We start from the raw sequence: 10,068 nt of genomic DNA, 5'->3' as shown, positions 1-10,068 counted from the left end.
TGGAAGCCATGCCCAAAGATGGGATCATGGTCAAAGATGGGGTCTTGGATCCGATTGGAGAAATTACAGGTCTGCAATCCCTTAGGATAACATGGGGGTCCACCATAGAAGCAAAACGAAGGAGGACGACCAGCAGTTGGTCCATACTTACGAAAGCAGTCTTGAAATTTAGAGGAGTTATAATAAACAGGAGTAAGCAGACTTCGCGGCGGACTACTGAGGAGAAAAGATATCATCGTCTAAGATCACCCTTTTTCTTCCCCCTTCTCTCACAAAACTAGATCTCCAGTGCTACCCTAAAGAGGAGCCACCGACGTTTGAGAGAAAACTTGCGAAAAAGAAGAGCTTGGAAAAGCTTTATTTTAGGGGAGGTAGGTTGACAAGCCTATTAGGAATTGAAGATGAAGAGCTCGGAAGTGAAGTTTATTCGTCTACACTTCTTGGGGGATTTGGATATGAAAGTGAAGGATTTCAATGTGAAATTCCCAAATCTGCAACCAGGAACACTGATACCTTACAGATGGCCCCAAATCACGAAAGATGATGAAGCCAGCACGAGCACCACCAATTAGTTGTTCGAGTTCGACTCGATTGTAATTTTCAGTTGCTAACTCTAATATTAAAAATTTTTGCTGCTTTAATTTCATCTCTGTAATTTGATGTTGTAACTTGCGCAACTTGTAATTAAACCAGTTATCTCTTATGTTATCGTCCATATTTTCTGTAACAATGACTTTGTTAAGGTTAAACACAATGCTCTCAAAACCTATCCTGAACGGTTTTAACCGATCCAAAAAATCCGAATCCAACCAAATTGATCCTTATTTGACTGGTTAATTTTGAATTTACCATAATAGATCTCATGACTAACAGTGAAGCCAAGTTTAAAAAGTAGAAGAGGTTTAAGTAATTGTCAGAAACGCAGGGAGGTTCCACTTTTGTTGCCTCCCGTTACTGCACGGTGCAGTGCTGCATTGTGCGGTGGCTGCATAGGCCATGTGCACCATGTGGGGTCCACTGTGACACATGGCCTATGCAGCGCCACATGATGCAGCATTGCACCGTGCAGTAACAGGAGACGATAAAAATTCGGGGAGGTTCCGTGAATTATCAGCAAGATCAGGGGAGGTCGGAATAATTTACTCTAGATAATAATAATGTATCATAAGTAAAGGGCTTCCATTTAAAGGGTTGATTCTGGGAATAAGAGAGAAAACTTAGATACATTTTGCAAACTGGAATTGATGACAAAACCCTCTTCTCAACGATCAACCCCATCTTCTACTACCTTTCACTTTCGCCTGGGGTTGGGAATTAGGATCTATCAAATGAAATAAAAAATTTTACATCAATGACGATAGAAGCTGCAGTTTTAGTAGAAACAGTGGCATTTTAAAAAGAAGATTACGGAGGGTTCACCTGCAACTGCAACTGCAACTGGACTAGAAAGAGGAAATGGAGATCAAGTTAGCAAACTAATGAAAGTTTACTTCCTTAGCTTGACTGAAAATGTAACAAAATGAGGATCATGTGGAAGGATCTGAACCGCAAACCAGCAGATAAACATACTATATCTTCCAATGTTCCTATTTTTCCAGTGTCTGAGCAGTAGTTTATTTTAGAGGTAATGTCATTTTTGTAAATATATAAGTGAAAATGACATTTTAATAAGGGAGAGGGATCTCTGAGCAAAAAGCATAGAGGAGCGCACCAATGAGGTGCAATAAAACGACCTCTTACATGAGAGGCAACGAGGTTATTTCTCACAGAGATGTTAATATATCTTTCCCCTGCAGCTCAAAGAATATTTTCCATTTAATAAATGGGGAAAAGAATGGTACCTAGTCGCTTGACCCCTACACCTAGACACAGGGGAATCGTTATCGTCTATGATTCTTTGACCGGTTCCCTAGTGCCTCTCACAAGAGGGGGGTGGGGTGGGACCCACCCGGGGCACTTGACTGAACATTCTGCCCCGGTGGGATCCACCCTCGTCCTGTGAGAGGCACTAGGGAACCGTAGATGATAAAAATTCGATACAGGGGCGTGAAATGATCGCCCACCCCATGGAAAGGTGGAAATCCTGCCCCCATGATGCTTGTCCGCATATTCCCATTAGCCCCGCATGCGACCAGGTAGCTTTCTCTTGCCAGATGAGTGTTGGAAATGAGTCGGTTGAATGTCTACTAAATGCCATTTTTTGTTTTTTTTCTGTTCAGAAAGCAATTTTCTGCTAGGTTAATAGAAAAAAGTACTTATGAGATAAAAGTATTTTTTGAGAACACAAATGTAACCAAACGCACCCTTAGACTCATTCACACACTTTAAAAATGCACATCCCGCCCCACCACCACTCAAACCCCACCCCCACGCCCCCCAAATAAGAGACGAGAGAGAGAGAGAGAGAGAGAGTACTTCTCACCCTGGACTGGAGTAGCAGTCTCCTACTTTCCTCTTTCCCTTCTGCAAGAAAGTGAGTGTTGACTGTCGAGTCAAGCTCAGAGTTTGGGGTTAAATTTCTTATATACCAACGAGTGCAGGATCGGTATCAGCTCTCTCTCTCTCTCTACCTCTTTCTTAATCAAGCATAACACATGTTAAAGAATCCATTCAATTATGGGTGGGTTTTGTTGTATACTCTGTTAGAATAAATCGATCCGAATAGGGACAAAATCCCAAAAGCCAGGATCTCCATAGGGCGTTCAAGAACACAATCAAATAAATAATAGAAAATAGGGATAGAACCACCAACCTTGTTTCGCATCCATAGTGATGATGATTGCAGCGGAAAATAAAGAACAAAGATCTAGGTGCTTCCCCTCTATTCCCAAAGTAATTGGCCTGATGAGAATACCCAATGCGCAGGGACGACGAACACTGAATATCTCTCTCTCTTTCAAGAATGCACTCCTCAATAACAATTGAGAATAATAAGTTGTATTGGGTAGAGGGGGGACCTAGCTCTCCTTATATAGTAATCCCTATAGGGTCTGACTCATCACAGTCCCAATAGGAATCTATCTGGCCCACACTAAGCCAGTCCACATTAGACTTCTAATATAACTTAATGACCCCACTTTATTAGATCAAAACCCTAATTAGCCTGGTTTAGGGATTTAATTATGTCCATATGAAATTTTATTAGAACTAAAATTCTAACATTCTCCCACTTGGACTTACATTAAATTCCTTATTTTTAAAAGGATTTAAAAACAGTTTTGACCAAAACAAATCACAGACTAACAACTCTTTAAGAAAACTTTATGTGCACAATTTTTAAAATAAATTGGTCTAGAGGTCATATCAGAAAGTCAATCTATCCCATAGAGTTTTAGACACCGAATCATAGCGATAACTGCATCTATGATCAAGCGACACAGAGCCTTCCATGGTCACGAGAGCCCTCAACTCTATTAACATGGATGCAATGTGGTAGTGTGGTAACGAGATAATACTCACATAGTGATTCCTTATGTATTATCCATTTATCAGTCCAAAATTTCTCTTCTTTAAGTGGCACAGGCTCACTAGAGAAATAAACTTTGTGATTCTAACGAATCTATATGTATCATCAGAAATAACTCGAGTTATACTTTATGTGTTACAAGACATACCTTTAGGCTAACAACTTAATGCCCCAGTCTTGCTTAAGGTTAACACATTCCTTAAGACTTAAAATCAGAAATATATACACCATGTTAATAAATAAAACACTCATGTGTTTAAAAAAAACTGCATGCAATGACACCTGATATATATATAAATCAAAGTTTACCATAAGGTAAAAATACAGATGAAAAGAAACTTTAAATTACAATGAAGCAAAATAAAACAAACTCCCACTAACTAACCACATCCCATGATGCAACTAAGCCCATGCTCATGACATGTCTCTCAAAAACACAAGGGCGAAGACCTTTGGTTAGGGGATCTGCAACCATATCATCTGTACTAATATGCTCCACTGCAATGTCACCTTCCTTTACTCTCTCCTTTATGGTTAAATACTTGACCTCCATGTGTTTAGACCCTCTAAGTCCTTTATTGTTGTTTATAACCAACACAGCAGAGCTGTTATCACAGTATATCTGGATGGGTCTATCCACAAAATCTACAATAGTCAACTCCTTTATGAGATTTCTGAGCCAAATAACCTGAGTAGCAGCCCCATAACATGCTACTAACTCTGCCTGCATAGTCGAAGTGGTCACCAATGTCTGCTTTTTACTCTTCCATGATCTTGCCCCTCCTGCCATCAAGAAAACATAACCTGATGTGGATTTCTGTCATCCTCACACCAAGAAAGTCGAGTCAGTATACCCCACTAGCTTGAGTTCGGAACGTGTTCGTAAGTCGACATCTAATCTCTTGTCCCCTTGAGTACCTCAATACTTTCTTGGCAGCAACCAAGTGGCTAAGACCAGGATCTGACTGATACCTGCCAAGAAGTCCCGTCACAAAAGCAATATCGGTCTGGTACAGACCTGAGCATACATGATACTACCAAGTGTGCTAGCATAAGGCACCTTCTTCATTTCATCCCTCTCAGCTTCATTTTTTGGGCACTGTGTCGAACTTAGTTTGTCACCCTTGAGAATAGGAACATTCCCAGGTTTGCAATCCAGCATACTGAACCTCTCCAGAACACGATCAACATAAGCCTCTGAGAAAGACTTAATAAACGGCGAGAACGATCCCTATGGATCTCAATCCCAAGAACAAAAGAGGCCTCACCAAGGTCCTTTATGTCAAATTCCCTAGATAAAAGTTGCTTTGTATTATGCAACATCCCTAGGTCACTGCTTGCAAGCAGGATGTCATCCACATACAGAATGAGAAAATAGAATTTGCTCCCACTGACCTTGTGATATATACACTGATCCACTTTGTTTTCCATAAAACCAAACGAAGTCACAACACTGTCAAATTTCAGATACCACTGCCTAAAAGCTTGTTTGAGACCGTAGATAGACTTCTTGAGTCTACACACAAGATGATCTGAATCATCCACTGCAAAACCCTCAGGTTGAACCATATAGACTTCCTCATCAAGATTGCCATTGAGAAAAGCTGTTTTAACATCCATCTGATGCAGCTCCATATCAAAATGAGCTACCAATGCCATGATCACCCTGAAAGAATCCTTCGAGGAGACTGGAGAAAAGGTCCCATTGTAGTCTACTCCCTCTCTCTGAGTGAATCCCTTGGCTACCAGTCTGGCTTTAAACCTCTCAACTTTTCCTTTGGAATCTCTTTTGGTTTTATACACCCATTTGCAACCAATGGGCTTACAACCTTTAGGTAAATCAACAAGCTCCCAAACATCATTATGTTTCATCGATTGCATTTCATCTCTCATCGCATCTATCCACAAATCTGACTGAGGACTAGAAACAACACCTGAATAAGTAACTGGATCGATCATATAACCAATGTCATAGTCATGTTCTCCCAGATAGACCTCATAGATAGGTGATATAGCTGACCTTCTCTCTCTGGTGGATCTCCGTAATGGTGCCACTACTGCCTCAACCTGAATCTGAGGAATCTCAGCTGGAACTGCATCAATGATAGGATCCTCAATCGCATCTTGAATAAGAGGAATCTCATCAGGTGCTACATGAATGTCGGGGACGGTATCAATATCAGGCTCTTGAACTCCAGCAGGTGTAACCAATGGCACAGTATGCCCCACATCAGTCTGAATAGGTACCGATGTACCAATCATGTGACTATCTTGAACAGTCTGAGAACAGTCATTCTTTTCGGCCACATCAAATTCCAGAAACTTCGCTGTCTGTGACTCCACAATCCTAGTGCCTCCGCAGGGATTATAAAATTTATATCCTTTCGAATGATCTGGGTAGCTGACAAAGTAGCAACGAGTAGTCTTGGGATCCAACTTGTTTAAAGTCGGATTATACAACTTCACTTCTGCAGGGCACCCCCAAACTCTAAGATGGTTTAAACTGGGTTTACGGCCGGTCCACAACTCAAAAGGTGTAAGAGGAGCGGCTTTAATAGGTACACGGTTAAGGATATAAAGAGCAGTTTTCAAGGCTTCACCCTATAAGAACTTAGGTAAATTTGTCCTACTAACCATACTCCTCACCATGTCCATAAGGGTACGGTTACGCCTTTCGGCGACCCCATTTTGTTCAGGGCTTCCTGGCATAGTAAACTGACTAACTATTCCAGAATCCTCAAGGTATTTGGCAAACGAGCCCTTAAGCTGTCCAGCATCGCCATGTCTGTCATAATACTCACCCCCATGATCAGATCTAACAATTTTAATAACTTTCCCTAACTGTTTCTCAACTTCAGTCCTAAAAATCTTGAACTTGTCAAGAGATTCAGACTTTTCTTTAATTAAGTACAGGTATCCATATCGGGAATAGTCATCTGTAAAAGTGATGAAATAAAAATTTTTACACAATGTGGCTGAATAGGGACCACTGATGTCAGTGTGAATGACCTCTAACAGGTCAGAACTACGGACTACAGTTTTCTTCTTTATTTTGGTCATTTTTCCCTTATAACAGTCTACAGAAGTGTCTAGATCACTTTCGAGAGTAGGCAGGATGTCAGACTTTATCAGCCTTTCCATTCTTGCCTTAGAAATATGACCTAGCATCTGATGCCACAATGTGAAAGACCGTTCTTTAGGTAAGGGTCTTTTAGAAACAACGCTTTCAACATTACAGGAGACGTAGATATCAGTGGGAGACAAACACAATCTGTACAATCCGTTGGACATAAAGCAGGAACCAACTTTAGTTGAATTAGAAAATAAATTAACCATAGTATTCTTTATTTCAAAATAGAAACCATTAATGTCCAAAACTGAAATCGAAATTAAATTCCGCCTAAAGGACGGTATATAAAAAGTGTTCTTTAAAGTCAATTTAAAACCAGAATCTAATAATAAAATGACATCTCCCACGAACTCTACGTCAGAATGTCCATAATTTCCTACGACCAGCCTGGATTCATCCTTGTTTGGCCTCCTCCGGTTTATGAACCCCTGTATGGTAAAAGCAACATGGTTAGTTGCACCGCTATCTAGCCACCAAGAACTGGATGGGGCTTCTGATAGATTGAATTCACAAACAAAAGCCAAAGAATCATTACCTGATGGCTGCTTGGGCTTGAGTAACCAAACCTTGTATTTGTCGCAGTCTTTCTTCATGTGACCCTTCTTCTTGCAAAAGAAGCAGCGATCACTCTCTTTCTTCAAAGAGTCTTTCTTGGGTCCCAAATTGTTAGTCTGATCGGACTGTTTATTGGCAGACTTATGAGTATGGTTTCTAGACTTTTTACTCTTACGGGGTTTAGAAGTAAACAGGGCAGTAGGCTTTTTCTCTTTCTTCAGTTTCTTTTCTTCAGACACAACCCTAGAAATTAGGTCATTAATGCTCCAGAGTCCATCTTAGGAAATGTAGTTGGTTTTTATGATGCCAAATTCAGAAGGTAGGGTATTTAAGGCTTGATGGACAATTAGGGCATCTAGAAGAGGAATGTCTAAGGCCTTGAGTTTAGTTTGGTAATCAACCATCCTAATAATGTAATCCCTAACACCCCCAGAACCATCATATTCCATATTAAATAACCCTAGCAGAAGTGTCCCAATCTCAGCATTTGATGAAACTTTATATCTCTTGGAAATTGCATCTAGCAATTCCCTGGCAGTACATTTCTCAGGCAGACCACTTTTTAGGTGTTCCGGTATCGACCTCTTTATGGACAGTATACTGAGTCGATTACTCTTTTGCCATGCAACATGCACAGACTTTTCATCCTCAGTACTATCAGCAGTTAGTTCCATTGGTGTATCCATAACAAGGGACGTGTGCACATCTGCCATTTCTATAGCAAACATAATGTCCTCTTTCCATTTCTTCAAGTTTGACCCAGTGAAGAGCTCAATAGTAACCATGTTATTATTGACAGAGAAGGTGACTGAAAATTTAAACAATGAACAGTATAATAATTAAAATGATGCAAGTACAACTTAAAACTTTATAAGTTAATGAGAATTTTACACACATCATTGTGAAAACACCTTTGGGCTGAATTCTCAATATGCAATTGTAAAAAATCCCTACATACCAGTGGCCATGGGAATACAGCTCAACTTTCAAAATCCACCACCTTTGGGTGTGCAGAATTCTATGGTCAACCTATTCACATGCATACTGTATATGTACCCCTTCAAGTACCAATACATGATCACCACCTTTGGGTGTGTGACCACACATCAGAGTTGAAGGACATCCCACAACTGTATAAGACCGGTGTTTCAGAAATCCAACAAGGAAGGTCGCTTTGGCGGCTACATCCTGTCAAAAACATGAAACCCTCTTTCGGGATTTTCCAAAATTACTTACATCCTTAAACAATGTGTTATTTTATAATTTATGACAAGGGGCTTTAAATGTCTTAAAATTAACACAAAAATAATAATAATTCTGTTCATCAAGGTAGGTATTCCAGCAATTCAGAAATTGGTTCGGTTCTTAATAGAACGAACCGATAAATTACATAAAAGGGCATGCATCAAAAGAATATCAAAAATATTTAAAATATGCATATCTGATCAAAACAGAGGGCACCACTGTGTAGAGCACAGAAAAACAGAGCTAACGCAAAAAACGGGACCCCAAACGGAGTCTCATAGTCCCCAGAAAGCCCGGTCAAAGTTAAAGTCCAAATCCGGTTGACTGTACTGGTCAAACTGATCCAAAAAAGCAAACCAAATCAATCTGGTTCAACCCCGATTCACGTAACCCGGTTCAGACCCGGTCCAACCGGGTTTGGGTCAACCCAAGACGGGTCACCAGCCGGGTCAATGGATCGGGTTTTCTGGTCAGAAATCGGGTCTACCCAACCCGAGTGGCGCACGTTAGCATCGCCCAGAAATAATATCAGGCGCACGATAGCAAAACCCAGATTCCTCTTTTTTTTTTATACTTCTGCCGGCGAGTGAGATCACCCGCGGCTGCCGCCGGCTTTGAGAGCGCGTCCGGCAGCCGCCGGCGGTGATCCACCCACCAAAATTTCTGATTTTTCGAGCTCTACGCCCCCATGTGATCAGATTCTGTTTTCGCCAGCTAAAAAAATCGACAGAATGCCAGTGTCCGTACGGGTTTTTTGGAAAACTGGAAAAAACCCTAAAAACCTTAATTCGAATCGAAAAATTTTCGATTCCCTTATTATGTTATATTATTTTGAATCCATATAGGTTCAAGAACGGATCTATGGAGGCTTTGATACCAAATGTTAGAATAAATCGATCCGAATAGGGACAAAATCCCAAAAGCCAGGATCTCCATAGGGCGTTCAAGAACACAATCAAATAAATAATAGAAAATAGGGATAGAACCACCAACCTTGTTTCGCATCCATAGTGATGATGATTGCAACGGAAAATAAAGAACAAAGATCTAGGTGCTTCCCCTCTATTCCCAAAGTAACTGGCCTGATGAGAATACCCAATGCGCAGGGACGACGAACACTGAATATCTCTCTCTCTTTCAAGAATGCACTCCTCAATAACAATTGAGAATAATAAGTTGTGTTGGGTAGAGGGGGGACCTAGTTCTCCTTATATAGTAATCCCTATAGGGTCTGACTCATCACAGTCCTAATAGGAATCTATCTGGCCCACACTAAGCCAGTCCACATTAGACTTCTAATATAACTTAATGACCCTACTTTATTAGACCAAAACCCTAATTAGCCTGGTTTAGGGATTTAATTATGTCCATATGGAATTTTATTAGAACTAAAATTCTAACATACTCATTCATAACCTTTTTACCTCGCTGCTCGTAGGTACCATCATATGCATATCTGGTGGAATCAGCTCAATTTTGGGGGAAATACTTTGCTTTTCCCTATCTACTTTCTGAAGTGAGTTGGATTTGTTTTCGTTTTGGGTTTCTCTTGCCAACACTCAGATCAACAGAACTATTTCATGTAAGAATCCTCCTAACTGTAGAATTCTCATTTCTACTTTGATCCAACACTCCGTCTCTGTTTTCTTATTTCTAGAACCTTCATTTGCCC

The sequence above is a fragment of the Telopea speciosissima genome, chromosome 7, assembly GCF_018873765.1.
Source record: "Telopea speciosissima isolate NSW1024214 ecotype Mountain lineage chromosome 7, Tspe_v1, whole genome shotgun sequence".
Lineage (NCBI taxonomy): Eukaryota > Viridiplantae > Streptophyta > Magnoliopsida > Proteales > Proteaceae > Telopea > Telopea speciosissima.
The sequence above is the reverse complement of the archived record's forward strand: the minus strand, read 5'-3'. Positions refer to the sequence as shown.